Raw genomic sequence first — 20,000 nt, 5'->3', positions numbered from 1 at the left:
TCTAGCTGGGTGTCATATATATATACGTCCCACGCTCATGCTGCCACTAGCGCGCAACAGAGTAGGGTGTCAATGACAACGACACAGCATTGAAACGAGCTACACAAGCCGGTCTCTCTTGATACCAATGTAAACGAGCATTAAGTTATCTTCAGACTGCCCGATATTTTCGTCCTTTGGACTTTCCCAACGATTCCTTTTTTTCTTTTTTTTTTTTACACCACAGCGAAGACTTGAGGAAGCGTGATTAGCACGCTCGCATCCCTCCCTGTCCTACTACAACTGTGTGTGTGTGTAAAGAAAGAAAAAAGAATACATTGGCTTTCTCTCTATCGAGAAGATGGCCTACGCAACGCAGATCAAAGGCCTAATACGTGTAATATAATACGCGTCTGGCCGTGTATAAATCACGCACGAATGATCTGGTCGGGCCCAACTCTTCTCGTACGCTTATTTTTCCGTGTTGAGGCACTATCATAAAATCACACAAACCCCAACACGTGTGTGTCTTGGAAGGAAGATGGCCTACGCAACGCAGATCAAAGGCCTAATACGTGTAGTACACACGTCTGCCGTGTAAATCACGCACGAATGATCTGGTCGGGCCCAACTCTTCTCCACCACACCACATCCCAACTTTGTACATTTTTATATATTTTTGTGCGTTGGGGCACCTTCATAATCACAAACCCCAACAACACATATATCTCTCTCTCTTTGAAAGATTTGTTGTGGCCTACGCAACGCAGATCAAAGGCCTAATACGTGTAGTACACACGTCTGGCCGTGTAAATCACGCACGAATGATCTGGCGGGCTCAACAATATCTTTTTTTTTTATATGAATTCTTATCCACAAACTAATCGAATTCATTTTCTCTCCTCCTCTCCTCTCTCTTTGAGATATATTGGAACATTGTAATGATCCTTCCGCAGGTTCACCTACGGAAACCTTGTTACGACTTTTACTTCCTCTAAATAATCAAGTTTGGTCATCTTCCCGGCATCATCGGCAATGCCGAAACATTGCCGCGCACCAGTCCGAAGACCTCACTAAATCATTCAATCGGTAGTAGCGACGGGCGGTGTGTACAAAGGGCAGGGACGTAATCAACGCGAGCTTATGACTCGCGCTTACTGGGAATTCCTCGTTCATGGGGAATAATTGCAAGCCCCAATCCCTAGCACGAAGGAGGTTCAGCGGGTTACCCGGGCCTTTCGGCCAGGGAACACACGCTGATTCCTTCAGTGTAGCGCGCGTGCGGCCCAGAACATCTAAGGGCATCACAGACCTGTTATTGCTCAATCTCGTGCGGCTAGAAGCCGCCTGTCCCTCTAAGAAGATTTGTTTGTACGTTGGTAGTAAAAACCCCACCGGCAGAAGCCGAGAGCCTTCGAGATACCATAATTACGTCTATTTAGCAGGCTAGAGTCTCGTTCGTTATCGGAATTAACCAGACAAATCGCTCCACCAACTAAGAACGGCCATGCACCACCACCCACCGAATCAAGAAAGAGCTATCAATCTGTCAATCCTTCCGGTGTCCGGGCCTGGTGAGGTTTCCCGTGTTGAGTCAAATTAAGCCGCAGGCTCCACTCCTGGTGGTGCCCTTCCGTCAATTCCTTTAAGTTTCAGCTTTGCAACCATACTTCCCCCGGAACCCAAAAGCTTTGGTTTCCCGGAAGCTGCCCGCCGAGTCATCGTAGGAACTTCGGCGGATCGCTAGCTGGCATCGTTTATGGTTAGAACTAGGGCGGTATCTGATCGCCTTCGAACCTCTAACTTTCGTTCTTGATTAATGAAAACATTTTTGGCAAATGCTTTCGCTTCTGTCCGTCTTGCGACGATCCAAGAATTTCACCTCTAACGTCGCAATACGAATGCCCCCATCTGTCCCTATTAATCATTACCTCGGGGTTCCGAAAACCAACAAAATAGAACCGAGGTCCTATTCCATTATTCCATGCACACAGTATTCAGGCGAAGGTAGCCTGCTTTGAGCACTCTAATTTGTTCAAAGTAAACGTACCGGCCCACCTCGACACTCAGTGAAGAGCACCGCGATGGGATATTAGTTGGACCGCCCCGTGAAGAGCAAAGCCCACCGGTAGGACGTACCACATAATGCCAGTTAAACACCGCGAGCGATGAACCGACACTGTGACACACAGATTCAACTACGAGCTTTTTAACCGCAACAACTTTAATATACGCTATTGGAGCTGGAATTACCGCGGCTGCTGGCACCAGACTTGCCCTCCAATGGATCCTCGTTAAAGGATTTAAAGTGTACTCATTCCGATTACGGGGCCTCGGATGAGTCCCGTATCGTTATTTTTCGTCACTACCTCCCCGTGCCGGGAGTGGGTAATTTGCGCGCCTGCTGCCTTCCTTGGATGTGGTAGCCGTTTCTCAGGCTCCCTCTCCGGAATCGAACCCTGATTCCCCGTTACCCGTTACAACCATGGTAGGCGCAGAACCTACCATCGACAGTTGATAAGGCAGACATTTGAAAGATGCGTCGCCGGTGCTATAAGACCATGCGATCAGCACAAAGTTATTCAGAGTCACCAAAGCAAACGATGGACGAGTGTAAACACCCGCCACCGATTGGTTTTGATCTAATAAAAGCGTTCCTACCATCTCTGGTCGGAACTCTGTTTTGCATGTATTAGCTCTAGAATTACCACAGTTATCCAAGTAAATTTTAGTACGATCTAAGAAACCATAACTGATTTAATGAGCCATTCGCGGTTTCACCTTAATACGGCATGTACTGAGACATGCATGGCTTAATCTTTGAGACAAGCATATGACTACTGGCAGGATCAACCAGGGAACTATACAATATGTATATATAAAATGGACAAAATTTAAATCCTTTTCCATCGTCGCCTGTTTCATATATATATGTCAGGTCGACACACCATTTTTCTCTTTCAAATATGTACAAGTTTTGCCACATTCCGCGCTTGTAACATATCTTCTTTAACGCTCAATTTCTTTCATTTTTCTACCATACAGATATTTTACCGTACGCCCAAAAACGTACGTATTATATTTTTGTTCTATCATAAAATCACATTTTTCTACGTACGCCAGCTTCGTACGTTTCTATCTTTGCCTTCATAAAATCACAAGATAATTTTATCTTCAAGAGTCTCGCTATTAACATCTTGTAAGATAAATGTACGTCCCAGCTAAAACGTACAAATACTTCAAGTTAAGTAATAATATATCATCGCTATTGACAAATTTTTAAGATCCAAGACACAGTTCTCTCTATATGTTTTAATATTTTTTATGTACTCAAATATATTCAAAGGAAAAAGTACATGGGTGATGCCATAGTCGTGGAAGCGCGTACGCTCACGCTGATCTTCTGACCGCCGGAAGCACGAAACCTCTGATCTGGGCAAAATCGGCAAGCCGAGGAAGAACGGACAGGACACATGCTGGACTGGCGAGAAAGCGTGTTCTTCCGCTCGCGCTAGGCATTTCGATTTCTGACACCTCTTGATTTAAAAAATCAGTTTTTTGATAGTTTTCTCTCTCCACTGGGCTATTTCATTTTAGCCACAGTTTTCAATTGGTACGATTTGCTTCCAAATCTTACAGATGCATTTTAAAAAATTTTTCCATCGCTCGGACAGAAGAGTCGATTGCTCAGTGAGTACGAGTATACATACAAAGTGCATACGGGTAACCAACCCCGTAGGGCTTGCCACATATGGGCCATTCGGTCAAAGACACCGACCCGTGGCCACGCTGTGTGGAGAAAAGTCCGTAACGTAAACGGCACGAAACAGTCAGGACCGAAGCCCCGAAGGAGCTCTGAGACAGCTTCTCGACCGAGATCGTAGAATTGGCCCAAAACCCGCTCTGCTCCGTCCGCCTCGCACGGACCGTGTATCTCTTATAGATACCGAACGGCCGGCAAGGACGCCGGCGCCGCCGGCCGAATAGCACGCGCGCTTATGAGTGTAAACCGCTGCGGCAACAGACCGCCCGGCCGTGCTGTTGTAACATAACGCGTGAACGAACGAAAAAAATTTTTATAGTAAACATTAAAATAAATTACACTACCGTAAACTAGACAAAAAATTACACATTTTTTCCCAATATGAAAATTTTCACAAACTTTTTAAAGTCCCATCGCATCGAGTAAACTTTTTTAATAACGCGTCCGCACGATTCTAAATGCTTAATCCATATGTGAAATCGTTCACTGATCACGAATATCGCATTTAAAAAAATTACAAAAATTTATTTTTCAAAATAATCAAAAAAAACCGAAAAATCACAAGAGTAAAGTACCATTATTTTAAACAACATGTCGTTCTAAATGCTTAATCCCTATGTAAAAAAGTTATTTAAGCAAGAATATGTAATCGAAAAAAATTAGAAAAATTTATTTTAGCCGTAAATCGAAAATAATGGGGACACCGGAGCTGTTCGAAGCGCCGAGACGCGCCGCGTACGGCCGAATATTTTCTAAGTCCCAACGTACCGATCAAGAGTAAAGTACCATTTTCCTACATTAGATTTCGTTCTAAATGCTTAATCCCTATGTAAAAACGTTAGTTAAGCAAGAATATCGTATTTTTAAAAAAATCTAATGATAGGATTTTCCAGAAAATTGAAAAAACCGAAAAATGTCAAGAGTAAAGTGCCATTTTCTGACATTAGATTTCGTTCTAAATGCTTAATCCCTATGTAGAAACGTTAGTTAAGCAAGAATATCGTATTTTTAAAAAAATCTAATGATAGGATTTTTCAGAAAATTGAAAAAACCGTAAAATGTCAAGAGTAAAGTGCCATTATTTTAAACAATGTATCGTTCTAAATGCTTAATCCCTATGTAAAAAAGTTATTTAAGCAAGAATATGTTATTGAAAAAAATTAGAAAAATTTATTTTAGCCGTAAATCGAAAATAATGGGGACACCGGAGCTGTTCGAAGCGCCGAGACGCGCCGCGTACGGCCGAATATTTTCTAAGTCCCAACGTACCGATCAAGAGTAAAGTACCATTTTCCTACATTAGATTTCGTTCTAAATGCTTAATCCCTATGTAAAAACGTTAGTTAAGCAAGAATATCGTATTTTTAAAAAAATCTAATGATAGGATTTTCCAGAAAATTGAAAAAACCGAAAAATGTCAAGAGTAAAGTGCCATTTTCTGACATTAGATTTCGTTCTAAATGCTTAATCCCTATGTAGAAACGTTAGTTAAGCAAGAATATCGTATTTTTAAAAAAATCTAATGATAGGATTTTTCAGAAAATTGAAAAAACCGTAAAATGTCAAGAGTAAAGTGCCATTATTTTAAACAATGTATCGTTCTAAATGCTTAATCCCTATGTAAAAAAGTTATTTAAGCAAGAATATGTTATTGAAAAAAATTAGAAAAATTTATTTTAGCCGTAAATCGAAAATAATGGGGACACCGGAGCTGTTCGAAGCGCCGAGACGCGCCGCGTACGGCCGAATATTTTCTAAGTCCCAACGTACCGATCAAGAGTAAAGTACCATTTTCCTACATTAGATTTCGTTCTAAATGCTTAATCCCTATGTAAAAACGTTAGTTAAGCAAGAATATCGTATTTTTAAAAAAATCTAATGATAGGATTTTCCAGAAAATTGAAAAAACCGAAAAATGTCAAGAGTAAAGTGCCATTTTCTGACATTAGATTTCGTTCTAAATGCTTAATCCCTATGTAGAAACGTTAGTTAAGCAAGAATATCGTATTTTTAAAAAAATCTAATGGTAGGATTTTTCAGAAAATTGAAAAAACCGTAAAATGTCAAGAGTAAAGTGCCCTTATTTTAAACATTATATCGTTCTAAATGCTTAATCCCTATGTAAAAAAGTTATCTAAGCAAGAATATGTTATTGAATAAAATGAGAAAAATTTATTTTAGCCGTAAATCGAAAATAATGGGTCGAGCGAATCGGTCGATTGCGCCGAGACGCGCTATGATGCAACAGACGAGCGATTGGAACGCCCGAATATTTTCAAAGTCCCAACGTACCGATCAAGAGTAAAGTACCATTTTCCTACATTAGATTTCGTTCTAAATGCTTAATCCCTATGTAAAAACGTTAGTTAAGCAAGAATATCGTATTTTTAAAAAAATCTAATGATAGGATTTTCCAGAAAATTGAAAAAACCGAAAAATGTCAAGAGTAAAGTGCCATTTTCTGACATTAGATTTCGTTCTAAATGCTTAATCCCTATGTAGAAACGTTAGTTATGCAAGATTATCGTATTTTTAAAAAAATCTAATGATAGGATTTTTCAGAAAATTGAAAAAACCGTAAAATGTCAAGAGTAAAGTGCCCTTATTTTAAACATTATATCGTTCTAAATGCTTAATCCCTATGTAAAAAAGTTATCTAAGCAAGAATATGTTATTGAATAAAATGAGAAAAATTTATTTTAGCCGTAAATCGAAAATAATGGGTCGAGCGAATCGGTCGATTGCGCCGAGACGCGCTATGATGCAACAGACGAGCGATTGGAACGCCCGAATATTTTCAAAGTCCCAACGTACCGGTCAAGAGTAAAGTACCATTTTCCTACATTAGATTTCGTTCTAAATGCTTAATCCCTATGTAAAAACGTTAGTTAAGCAAGAATATCGTATTTTAAAAAAAATCTAATGATAGGATTTTCCAGAAAATTGAAAAAACCGAAAAATGTCAAGAGTAAAGTGCCATTTTCTGACATTAGATTTCGTTCTAAATGCTTAATCCCTATGTAGAAACGTTAGTTAAGCAAGAATATCGTATTTTTAAAAAAATCTAATGATAGGATTTTTCAGAAAATTGAAAAAACCGTAAAATGTCAAGAGTAAAGTGCCATTATTTTAAACAATGTATCGTTCTAAATGCTTAATCCCTATGTAAAAAAGTTATTTAAGCAAGAATATGTTATTGAAAAAAATTAGAAAAATTTATTTTAGCCGTAAATCGAAAATAATGGGGACACCGGAGCTGTTCGAAGCGCCGAGACGCGCCGCGTACGGCCGAATATTTTCTAAGTCCCAACGTACCGATCAAGAGTAAAGTACCATTTTCCTACATTAGATTTCGTTCTAAATGCTTAATCCCTATGTAAAAACGTTAGTTAAGCAAGAATATCGTATTTTTAAAAAAATCTAATGATAGGATTTTCCAGAAAATTGAAAAAACCGAAAAATGTCAAGAGTAAAGTGCCATTTTCTGACATTAGATTTCGTTCTAAATGCTTAATCCCTATGTAGAAACGTTAGTTAAGCAAGAATATCGTATTTTTAAAAAAATCTAATGGTAGGATTTTTCAGAAAATTGAAAAAACCGTAAAATGTCAAGAGTAAAGTGCCCTTATTTTAAACATTATATCGTTCTAAATGCTTAATCCCTATGTAAAAAAGTTATCTAAGCAAGAATATGTTATTGAATAAAATGAGAAAAATTTATTTTAGCCGTAAATCGAAAATAATGGGTCGAGCGAATCGGTCGATTGCGCCGAGACGCGCTATGATGCAACAGACGAGCGATTGGAACGCCCGAATATTTTCAAAGTCCCAACGTACCGATCAAGAGTAAAGTACCATTTTCCTACATTAGATTTCGTTCTAAATGCTTAATCCCTATGTAAAAACGTTAGTTAAGCAAGAATATCGTATTTTTAAAAAAATCTAATGATAGGATTTTCCAGAAAATTGAAAAAACCGAAAAATGTCAAGAGTAAAGTGCCATTTTCTGACATTAGATTTCGTTCTAAATGCTTAATCCCTATGTAGAAACGTTAGTTATGCAAGATTATCGTATTTTTAAAAAAATCTAATGATAGGATTTTTCAGAAAATTGAAAAAACCGTAAAATGTCAAGAGTAAAGTGCCCTTATTTTAAACATTATATCGTTCTAAATGCTTAATCCCTATGTAAAAAAGTTATCTAAGCAAGAATATGTTATTGAATAAAATGAGAAAAATTTATTTTAGCCGTAAATCGAAAATAATGGGTCGAGCGAATCGGTCGATTGCGCCGAGACGCGCTATGATGCAACAGACGAGCGATTGGAACGCCCGAATATTTTCAAAGTCCCAACGTACCGGTCAAGAGTAAAGTACCATTTTCCTACATTAGATTTCGTTCTAAATGCTTAATCCCTATGTAAAAACGTTAGTTAAGCAAGAATATCGTATTTTAAAAAAAATCTAATGATAGGATTTTCCAGAAAATTGAAAAAACCGAAAAATGTCAAGAGTAAAGTGCCATTTTCTGACATTAGATTTCGTTCTAAATGCTTAATCCCTATGTAGAAACGTTAGTTAAGCAAGATTATCGTATTTTTAAAAAAATCTAATGATAGGATTTTTCAGAAAATTGAAAAAACCGTAAAATGTCAAGAGTAAAGTGCCCTTATTTTAAACATTATATCGTTCTAAATGCTTAATCCCTATGTAAAAAAGTTATCTAAGCAAGAATATGTTATTGAATAAAATGAGAAAAATTTATTTTAGCCGTAAATCGAAAATAATGGGTCGAGCGAATCGGTCGATTGCGCCGAGACGCGCTATGATGCAACAGACGAGCGATTGGAACGCCCGAATATTTTCAAAGTCCCAACGTACCGGTCAAGAGTAAAGTACCATTTTCCTACATTAGATTTCGTTCTAAATGCTTAATCCCTATGTAAAAACGTTAGTTAAGCAAGAATATCGTATTTTAAAAAAAATCTAATGATAGGATTTTCCAGAAAATTGAAAAAACCGAAAAATGTCAAGAGTAAAGTGCCATTTTCTGACATTAGATTTCGTTCTAAATGCTTAATCCCTATGTAGAAACGTTAGTTATGCAAGATTATCGTATTTTTAAAAAAATCTAATGATAGGATTTTTCAGAAAATTGAAAAAACCGTAAAATGTCAAGAGTAAAGTGCCCTTATTTTAAACATTATATCGTTCTAAATGCTTAATCCCTATGTAAAAAAGTTATCTAAGCAAGAATATGTTATTGAATAAAATGAGAAAAATTTATTTTAGCCGTAAATCGAAAATAATGGGTCGAGCGAATCGGTCGATTGCGCCGAGACGCGCTATGATGCAACAGACGAGCGATTGGAACGCCCGAATATTTTCAAAGTCCCAACGTACCGATCAAGAGTAAAGTACCATTTTCCTACATTAGATTTCGTTCTAAATGCTTAATCCCTATGTAAAAACGTTAGTTAAGCAAGAATATCGTATTTTTAAAAAAATCTAATGATAGGATTTTCCAGAAAATTGAAAAAACCGAAAAATGTCAAGAGTAAAGTGCCCTTTTCTGACATTAGATTTCGTTCTAAATGCTTAATCCCTATGTAGAAACGTTAGTTATGCAAGATTATCGTATTTTTAAAAAAATCTAATGATAGGATTTTTCAGAAAATTGAAAAAACCGTAAAATGTCAAGAGTAAAGTGCCCTTATTTTAAACATTATATCGTTCTAAATGCTTAATCCCTATGTAAAAAAGTTATCTAAGCAAGAATATGTTATTGAATAAAATGAGAAAAATTTATTTTAGCCGTAAATCGAAAATAATGGGTCGAGCGAATCGGTCGATTGCGCCGAGACGCGCTATGATGCAACAGACGAGCGATTGGAACGCCCGAATATTTTCAAAGTCCCAACGTACCGGTCAAGAGTAAAGTACCATTTTCCTACATTAGATTTCGTTCTAAATGCTTAATCCCTATGTAAAAACGTTAGTTAAGCAAGAATATCGTATTTTAAAAAAAATCTAATGATAGGATTTTCCAGAAAATTGAAAAAACCGAAAAATGTCAAGAGTAAAGTGCCATTTTCTGACATTAGATTTCGTTCTAAATGCTTAATCCCTATGTAGAAACGTTAGTTATGCAAGATTATCGTATTTTTAAAAAAATCTAATGATAGGATTTTTCAGAAAATTGAAAAAACCGTAAAATGTCAAGAGTAAAGTGCCCTTATTTTAAACATTATATCGTTCTAAATGCTTAATCCCTATGTAAAAAAGTTATCTAAGCAAGAATATGTTATTGAATAAAATGAGAAAAATTTATTTTAGCCGTAAATCGAAAATAATGGGTCGAGCGAATCGGTCGATTGCGCCGAGACGCGCTATGATGCAACAGACGAGCGATTGGAACGCCCGAATATTTTCAAAGTCCCAACGTACCGGTCAAGAGTAAAGTACCATTTTCCTACATTAGATTTCGTTCTAAATGCTTAATCCCTATGTAAAAACGTTAGTTAAGCAAGAATATCGTATTTTAAAAAAAATCTAATGATAGGATTTTCCAGAAAATTGAAAAAACCGAAAAATGTCAAGAGTAAAGTGCCATTTTCTGACATTAGATTTCGTTCTAAATGCTTAATCCCTATGTAGAAACGTTAGTTAAGCAAGATTATCGTATTTTTAAAAAAATCTAATGATAGGATTTTTCAGAAAATTGAAAAAACCGTAAAATGTCAAGAGTAAAGTGCCCTTATTTTAAACATTATATCGTTCTAAATGCTTAATCCCTATGTAAAAAAGTTATCTAAGCAAGAATATGTTATTGAATAAAATGAGAAAAATTTATTTTAGCCGTAAATCGAAAATAATGGGTCGAGCGAATCGGTCGATTGCGCCGAGACGCGCTATGATGCAACAGACGAGCGATTGGAACGCCCGAATATTTTCAAAGTCCCAACGTACCGGTCAAGAGTAAAGTACCATTTTCCTACATTAGATTTCGTTCTAAATGCTTAATCCCTATGTAAAAACGTTAGTTAAGCAAGAATATCGTATTTTAAAAAAAATCTAATGATAGGATTTTCCAGAAAATTGAAAAAACCGAAAAATGTCAAGAGTAAAGTGCCATTTTCTGACATTAGATTTCGTTCTAAATGCTTAATCCCTATGTAGAAACGTTAGTTATGCAAGATTATCGTATTTTTAAAAAAATCTAATGATAGGATTTTTCAGAAAATTGAAAAAACCGTAAAATGTCAAGAGTAAAGTGCCCTTATTTTAAACATTATATCGTTCTAAATGCTTAATCCCTATGTAAAAAAGTTATCTAAGCAAGAATATGTTATTGAATAAAATGAGAAAAATTTATTTTAGCCGTAAATCGAAAATAATGGGTCGAGCGAATCGGTCGATTGCGCCGAGACGCGCTATGATGCAACAGACGAGCGATTGGAACGCCCGAATATTTTCAAAGTCCCAACGTACCGGTCAAGAGTAAAGTACCATTTTCCTACATTAGATTTCGTTCTAAATGCTTAATCCCTATGTAAAAACGTTAGTTAAGCAAGAATATCGTATTTTTAAAAAAATCTAATGATAGGATTTTCCAGAAAATTGAAAAAACCGAAAAATGTCAAGAGTAAAGTGCCATTTTCTGACATTAGATTTCGTTCTAAATGCTTAATCCCTATGTAGAAACGTTAGTTATGCAAGATTATCGTATTTTTAAAAAAATCTAATGATAGGATTTTTCAGAAAATTGAAAAAACCGTAAAATGTCAAGAGTAAAGTGCCCTTATTTTAAACATTATATCGTTCTAAATGCTTAATCCCTATGTAAAAAAGTTATCTAAGCAAGAATATGTTATTGAATAAAATGAGAAAAATTTATTTTAGCCGTAAATCGAAAATAATGGGTCGAGCGAATCGGTCGATTGCGCCGAGACGCGCTATGATGCAACAGACGAGCGATTGGAACGCCCGAATATTTTCAAAGTCCCAACGTACCGATCAAGAGTAAAGTACCATTTTCCTACATTAGATTTCGTTCTAAATGCTTAATCCCTATGTAAAAACGTTAGTTAAGCAAGAATATCGTATTTTTAAAAAAATCTAATGATAGGATTTTCCAGAAAATTGAAAAAACCGAAAAATGTCAAGAGTAAAGTGCCCTTTTCTGACATTAGATTTCGTTCTAAATGCTTAATCCCTATGTAGAAACGTTAGTTATGCAAGATTATCGTATTTTTAAAAAAATCTAATGATAGGATTTTTCAGAAAATTGAAAAAACCGTAAAATGTCAAGAGTAAAGTGCCCTTATTTTAAACATTATATCGTTCTAAATGCTTAATCCCTATGTAAAAAAGTTATCTAAGCAAGAATATGTTATTGAATAAAATGAGAAAAATTTATTTTAGCCGTAAATCGAAAATAATGGGTCGAGCGAATCGGTCGATTGCGCCGAGACGCGCTATGATGCAACAGACGAGCGATTGGAACGCCCGAATATTTTCAAAGTCCCAACGTACCGGTCAAGAGTAAAGTACCATTTTCCTACATTAGATTTCGTTCTAAATGCTTAATCCCTATGTAAAAACGTTAGTTAAGCAAGAATATCGTATTTTAAAAAAAATCTAATGATAGGATTTTCCAGAAAATTGAAAAAACCGAAAAATGTCAAGAGTAAAGTGCCATTTTCTGACATTAGATTTCGTTCTAAATGCTTAATCCCTATGTAGAAACGTTAGTTAAGCAAGATTATCGTATTTTTAAAAAAATCTAATGATAGGATTTTTCAGAAAATTGAAAAAACCGTAAAATGTCAAGAGTAAAGTGCCCTTATTTTAAACATTATATCGTTCTAAATGCTTAATCCCTATGTAAAAAAGTTATCTAAGCAAGAATATGTTATTGAATAAAATGAGAAAAATTTATTTTAGCCGTAAATCGAAAATAATGGGTCGAGCGAATCGGTCGATTGCGCCGAGACGCGCTATGATGCAACAGACGAGCGATTGGAACGCCCGAATATTTTCAAAGTCCCAACGTACCGGTCAAGAGTAAAGTACCATTTTCCTACATTAGATTTCGTTCTAAATGCTTAATCCCTATGTAAAAACGTTAGTTAAGCAAGAATATCGTATTTTAAAAAAAATCTAATGATAGGATTTTCCAGAAAATTGAAAAAACCGAAAAATGTCAAGAGTAAAGTGCCATTTTCTGACATTAGATTTCGTTCTAAATGCTTAATCCCTATGTAGAAACGTTAGTTATGCAAGATTATCGTATTTTTAAAAAAATCTAATGATAGGATTTTTCAGAAAATTGAAAAAACCGTAAAATGTCAAGAGTAAAGTGCCCTTATTTTAAACATTATATCGTTCTAAATGCTTAATCCCTATGTAAAAAAGTTATCTAAGCAAGAATATGTTATTGAATAAAATGAGAAAAATTTATTTTAGCCGTAAATCGAAAATAATGGGTCGAGCGAATCGGTCGATTGCGCCGAGACGCGCTATGATGCAACAGACGAGCGATTGGAACGCCCGAATATTTTCAAAGTCCCAACGTACCGGTCAAGAGTAAAGTACCATTTTCCTACATTAGATTTCGTTCTAAATGCTTAATCCCTATGTAAAAACGTTAGTTAAGCAAGAATATCGTATTTTTAAAAAAATCTAATGATAGGATTTTCCAGAAAATTGAAAAAACCGAAAAATGTCAAGAGTAAAGTGCCATTTTCTGACATTAGATTTCGTTCTAAATGCTTAATCCCTATGTAGAAACGTTAGTTATGCAAGATTATCGTATTTTTAAAAAAATCTAATGATAGGATTTTTCAGAAAATTGAAAAAACCGTAAAATGTCAAGAGTAAAGTGCCCTTATTTTAAACATTATATCGTTCTAAATGCTTAATCCCTATGTAAAAAAGTTATCTAAGCAAGAATATGTTATTGAATAAAATGAGAAAAATTTATTTTAGCCGTAAATCGAAAATAATGGGTCGAGCGAATCGGTCGATTGCGCCGAGACGCGCTATGATGCAACAGACGAGCGATTGGAACGCCCGAATATTTTCAAAGTCCCAACGTACCGGTCAAGAGTAAAGTACCATTTTCCTACATTAGATTTCGTTCTAAATGCTTAATCCCTATGTAAAAACGTTAGTTAAGCAAGAATATCGTATTTTAAAAAAAATCTAATGATAGGATTTTCCAGAAAATTGAAAAAACCGAAAAATGTCAAGAGTAAAGTGCCATTTTCTGACATTAGATTTCGTTCTAAATGCTTAATCCCTATGTAGAAACGTTAGTTAAGCAAGATTATCGTATTTTTAAAAAAATCTAATGATAGGATTTTTCAGAAAATTGAAAAAACCGTAAAATGTCAAGAGTAAAGTGCCCTTATTTTAAACATTATATCGTTCTAAATGCTTAATCCCTATGTAAAAAAGTTATCTAAGCAAGAATATGTTATTGAATAAAATGAGAAAAATTTATTTTAGCCGTAAATCGAAAATAATGGGTCGAGCGAATCGGTCGATTGCGCCGAGACGCGCTATGATGCAACAGACGAGCGATTGGAACGCCCGAATATTTTCAAAGTCCCAACGTACCGGTCAAGAGTAAAGTACCATTTTCCTACATTAGATTTCGTTCTAAATGCTTAATCCCTATGTAAAAACGTTAGTTAAGCAAGAATATCGTATTTTTAAAAAAATCTAATGATAGGATTTTCCAGAAAATTGAAAAAACCGAAAAATGTCAAGAGTAAAGTGCCATTTTCTGACATTAGATTTCGTTCTAAATGCTTAATCCCTATGTAGAAACGTTAGTTATGCAAGATTATCGTATTTTTAAAAAAATCTAATGATAGGATTTTTCAGAAAATTGAAAAAACCGTAAAATGTCAAGAGTAAAGTGCCCTTATTTTAAACATTATATCGTTCTAAATGCTTAATCCCTATGTAAAAAAGTTATCTAAGCAAGAATATGTTATTGAATAAAATGAGAAAAATTTATTTTAGCCGTAAATCGAAAATAATGGGTCGAGCGAATCGGTCGATTGCGCCGAGACGCGCTATGATGCAACAGACGAGCGATTGGAACGCCCGAATATTTTCAAAGTCCCAACGTACCGGTCAAGAGTAAAGTACCATTTTCCTACATTAGATTTCGTTCTAAATGCTTAATCCCTATGTAAAAACGTTAGTTAAGCAAGAATATCGTATTTTAAAAAAAATCTAATGATAGGATTTTCCAGAAAATTGAAAAAACCGAAAAATGTCAAGAGTAAAGTGCCATTTTCTGACATTAGATTTCGTTCTAAATGCTTAATCCCTATGTAGAAACGTTAGTTATGCAAGATTATCGTATTTTTAAAAAAATCTAATGATAGGATTTTTCAGAAAATTGAAAAAACCGTAAAATGTCAAGAGTAAAGTGCCCTTATTTTAAACATTATATCGTTCTAAATGCTTAATCCCTATGTAAAAAAGTTATCTAAGCAAGAATATGTTATTGAATAAAATGAGAAAAATTTATTTTAGCCGTAAATCGAAAATAATGGGTCGAGCGAATCGGTCGATTGCGCCGAGACGCGCTATGATGCAACAGACGAGCGATTGGAACGCCCGAATATTTTCAAAGTCCCAACGTACCGGTCAAGAGTAAAGTACCATTTTCCTACATTAGATTTCGTTCTAAATGCTTAATCCCTATGTAAAAACGTTAGTTAAGCAAGAATATCGTATTTTTAAAAAAATCTAATGATAGGATTTTCCAGAAAATTGAAAAAACCGAAAAATGTCAAGAGTAAAGTGCCATTTTCTGACATTAGATTTCGTTCTAAATGCTTAATCCCTATGTAGAAACGTTAGTTAAGCAAGAATATCGTATTTTTAAAAAAATCTAATGGTAGGATTTTTCAGAAAATTGAAAAAACCGTAAAATGTCAAGAGTAAAGTGCCCTTATTTTAAACATTATATCGTTCTAAATGCTTAATCCCTATGTAAAAAAGTTATCTAAGCAAGAATATGTTATTGAATAAAATGAGAAAAATTTATTTTAGCCGTAAATCGAAAATAATGGGTCGAGCGAATCGGTCGATTGCGCCGAGACGCGCTATGATGCAACAGACGAGCGATTGGAACGCCCGAATATTTTCAAAGTCCCAACGTACCGATCAAGAGTAAAGTACCATTTTCCTACATTAGATTTCGTTCTAAATGCTTAATCCCTATGTAAAAACGTTAGTTAAGCAAGAATATCGTATTTTTAAAAAAATCTAATGATAGGATTTTCCAGAAAATTGAAAAAACCGAAAAATGTCAAGAGTAAAGTGCCATTTTCTGACATTAGATTTCGTTCTAAATGCTTAATCCCTATGTAGAAACGTTAGTTATGCAAGATTATCGTATTTTTAAAAAAATCTAATGATAGGATTTTTCAGAAAATTGAAAAAACCGTAAAATGTCAAGAGTAAAGTGCCCTTATTTTAAACATTATATCGTTCTAAATGCTTAATCCCTATGTAAAAAAGTTATCTAAGCAAGAATATGTTATTGAATAAAATGAGAAAAATTTATTTTAGCCGTAAATCGAAAATAATGGGTCGAGCGAATCGGTCGATTGCGCCGAGACGCGCTATGATGCAACAGACGAGCGTTTGGAACGCCCGAATATTTTCAAAGTCCCAACGTACCGGTCAAGAGTAAAGTACCATTTTCCTACATTAGATTTCGTTCTAAATGCTTAATCCCTATGTAAAAACGTTAGTTAAGCAAGAATATCGTATTTTTAAAAAAATCTAATGATAGGATTTTCCAGAAAATTGAAAAAACCGAAAAATGTCAAGAGTAAAGTGCCATTTTCTGACATTAGATTTCGTTCTAAATGCTTAATCCCTATGTAGAAACGTTAGTTATGCAAGATTATCGTATTTTTAAAAAAATCTAATGATAGGATTTTTCAGAAAATTGAAAAAACCGTAAAATGTCAAGAGTAAAGTGCCCTTATTTTAAACATTATATCGTTCTAAATGCTTAATCCCTATGTAAAAAAGTTATCTAAGCAAGAATATGTTATTGAATAAAATGAGAAAAATTTATTTTAGCCGTAAATCGAAAAAAAGACTGTTCGTTTCTCTGTCTCTCTCGCGCGATCGAAGTATTGATGTTTCCCGGCAATGTAATGGGATATTAATTAAACTTTATACACGAAATTACTCGTTTTGATCCCCGCTACACAGCCGTATACTTTTTATAATTTTGTGGAATCGGGAACCTTGAAATATTTAACATAACGCGGATCGACTGTCTCTGTCTCTTTCTAGATCGGAATAATCGATGTTTCCCGGCAAACTAATGGGATATTAATTATACTTTATACACGAAATTACTCGTTTTGATCCCCGCTACACAGCCGTATACTTTTTATAATTTTGTGGAATCGGTAACCTTGAAATATTTAACATAACGCGGATCGACTGTCTCTGTCTCTTTCTAGATCGGAATAATCGATGTTTCCCGGCAAACTATTGGGAGTTTAATTAAACTTTATACATGAAATTACTCGTTTTGATCCCCGCTACACAGCCGTATACTTTTTATAATTTTGTGGAATCGGGAACCTTGAAATATTTAACATAACGCGGATCGACTGTCTCTGTCTCTTTCTAGATCGGAATAATCGATGTTTCCCGGCAAACTATTGGGAGATTAATTAAACTTTATACACGAAATTACTCGTTTTGATCCCCGCTACACAGCCGTATACTTTTTATAATTTTGTGGAATCGGGAACCTTGAAATATTTAACATAACGCGGATCGACTGTCTCTGTCTCTTTCTAGATCGGAATAATCGATGTTTCCCGGCAAACTAATGGGATATTAATTATACTTTATACACGAAATTACTCGTTTTGATCCCCGCTACACAGCCGTATACTTTTTATAATTTTGTGGAATCGGTAACCTTGAAATATTTAACATAACGCGGATCGACTGTCTCTGTCTCTTTCTAGATCGGAATAATCGATGTTTCCCGGCAAACTATTGGGAGTTTAATTAAACTTTATACATGAAATTACTCGTTTTGATCCCCGCTACACAGCCGTATACTTTTTATAATTTTGTGGAATCGGGAACCTTGAAATATTTAACATAACGCGGATCGACTGTCTCTGTCTCTTTCTAGATCGGAATAATCGATGTTTCCCGGCAAACTATTGGGAGATTAATTAAACTTTATACACGAAATTACTCGTTTTGATCCCCGCTACACAGCCGTATACTTTTTATAATTTTGTGGAATCGGGAACCTTGAAATATTTAACATAACGCGGATCGACTGTCTCTGTCTCTTTCTAGATCGGAATAATCGATGTTTCCCGGCAAACTATTGGGAGTTTAATTAAACTTTATACACGAAATTACTCGTTTTGATCCCCGCTACACAGCCGTATACTTTTTATAATTTTGTGGAATCGGTAACCTTGAAATATTTAACATAACGCGGATCGACTGTCTCTGTCTCTTTCTAGATCGGAATAATCGATGTTTCCCGGCAAACTATTGGGAGTTTAATTAAACTTTATACATGAAATTACTCGTTTTGATCCCCGCTACACAGCCGTATACTTTTTATAATTTTGTGGAATCGGGAACCTTGAAATATTTAACATAACGCGGATCGACTGTCTCTGTCTCTTTCTAGATCGGAATAATCGATGTTTCCCGGCAAACTATTGGGAGATTAATTAAACTTTATACACGAAATTACTCGTTTTGATCCCCGCTACACAGCCGTATACTTTTTATAATTTTGTGGAATCGGGAACCTTGAAATATTTAACATAACGCGGATCGACTGTCTCTGTCTCTTTCTAGATCGGAATAATCGATGTTTCCCGGCAAACTATTGGGAGATTAATTAAACTTTATACACGAAATTACTCGTTTTGATCCCCGCTACACAGCCGTATACTTTTTATAATTTTGTGGAATCGGTAACCTTGAAATATTTAACATAACGCGGATCGACTGTCTCTGTCTCTTTCTAGATCGGAATAATCGATGTTTCCCGGCAAACTATTGGGAGTTTAATTAAACTTTATACATGAAATTACTCGTTTTGATCCCCGCTACACAGCCGTATACTTTTTATAATTTTGTGGAATCGGGAACCTTGAAATATTTAACATAACGCGGATCGACTGTCTCTGTCTCTTTCTAGATCGGAATAATCGATGTTTCCCGGCAAACTATTGGGAGATTAATTAAACTTTATACACGAAATTACTCGTTTTGATCCCCGCTACACAGCCGTATACTTTTTATAATTTTGTGGAATCGGGAACCTTGAAATATTTAACATAACGCGGATCGACTGTCTCTGTCTCTTTCTAGATCGGAATAATCGATGTTTCCCGGCAAACTATTGGGAGATTAATTAAACTTTATACACGAAATTACTCGTTTTGATCCCCGCTACACAGCCGTATACTTTTTATAATTTTGTGGAATCGGTAACCTTGAAATATTTAACATAACGCGGATCGACTGTCTCTGTCTCTTTCTAGATCGGAATAATCGATGTTTCCCGGCAAACTATTGGGAGTTTAATTAAACTTTATACATGAAATTACTCGTTTTGATCCCCGCTACACAGCCGTATACTTTTTATAATTTTGTGGAATCGGGAACCTTGAAATATTTAACATAACGCGGATCGACTGTCTCTGTCTCTTTCTAGATCGGAATAATCGATGTTTCCCGGCAAACTATTGGGAGATTAATTAAACTTTATACACGAAATTACTCGTTTTGATCCCCGCTACACAGCCGTATACTTTTTATAATTTTGTGGAATCGGGAACCTTGAAATATTTAACATAACGCGGATCGACTGTCTCTGTCTCTTTCTAGATCGGAATAATCGATGTTTCCCGGCAAACTATTGGGAGATTAATTAAACTTTATACACGAAATTACTCGTTTTGATCCCCGCTACACAGCCGTATACTTTTTATAATTTTGTGGAATCGGTAACCTTGAAATATTTAACATAACGCGGATCGACTGTCTCTGTCTCTTTCTAGATCGGAATAATCGATGTTTCCCGGCAAACTAATGGGATATTAATTAAACTTTATACACGAAATTACTCGTTTTGATCCCTGCTACACAGCCGTATACTTTTTATAATTTTGTGGAATCGGGAACCTTGAAATATTTAACATAACGCGGA

At 35.4% G+C, this 20,000-nt stretch overlaps 1 non-coding gene across 1 annotated transcript; it reads right to left on the bottom strand.

The window, feature by feature from the left end:
- Positions 1–918: 918 nt before the first annotated feature.
- LOC143263096 (small subunit ribosomal RNA) lies at positions 919–2,839 on the bottom strand. The gene has a single exon (XR_013036663.1). It is a non-coding gene; the product is annotated as a small subunit ribosomal RNA (ribosomal RNA).
- Between the last annotated feature and the right edge of the window lie 17,161 nt (positions 2,840–20,000).

This window comes from Megalopta genalis, unplaced genomic scaffold (assembly GCF_051020955.1).
Source record: "Megalopta genalis isolate 19385.01 unplaced genomic scaffold, iyMegGena1_principal scaffold0327, whole genome shotgun sequence".
Lineage (NCBI taxonomy): Eukaryota > Metazoa > Arthropoda > Insecta > Hymenoptera > Halictidae > Megalopta > Megalopta genalis.
The sequence above is the reverse complement of the archived record's forward strand: the minus strand, read 5'-3'. Positions and strand labels throughout refer to the sequence as shown.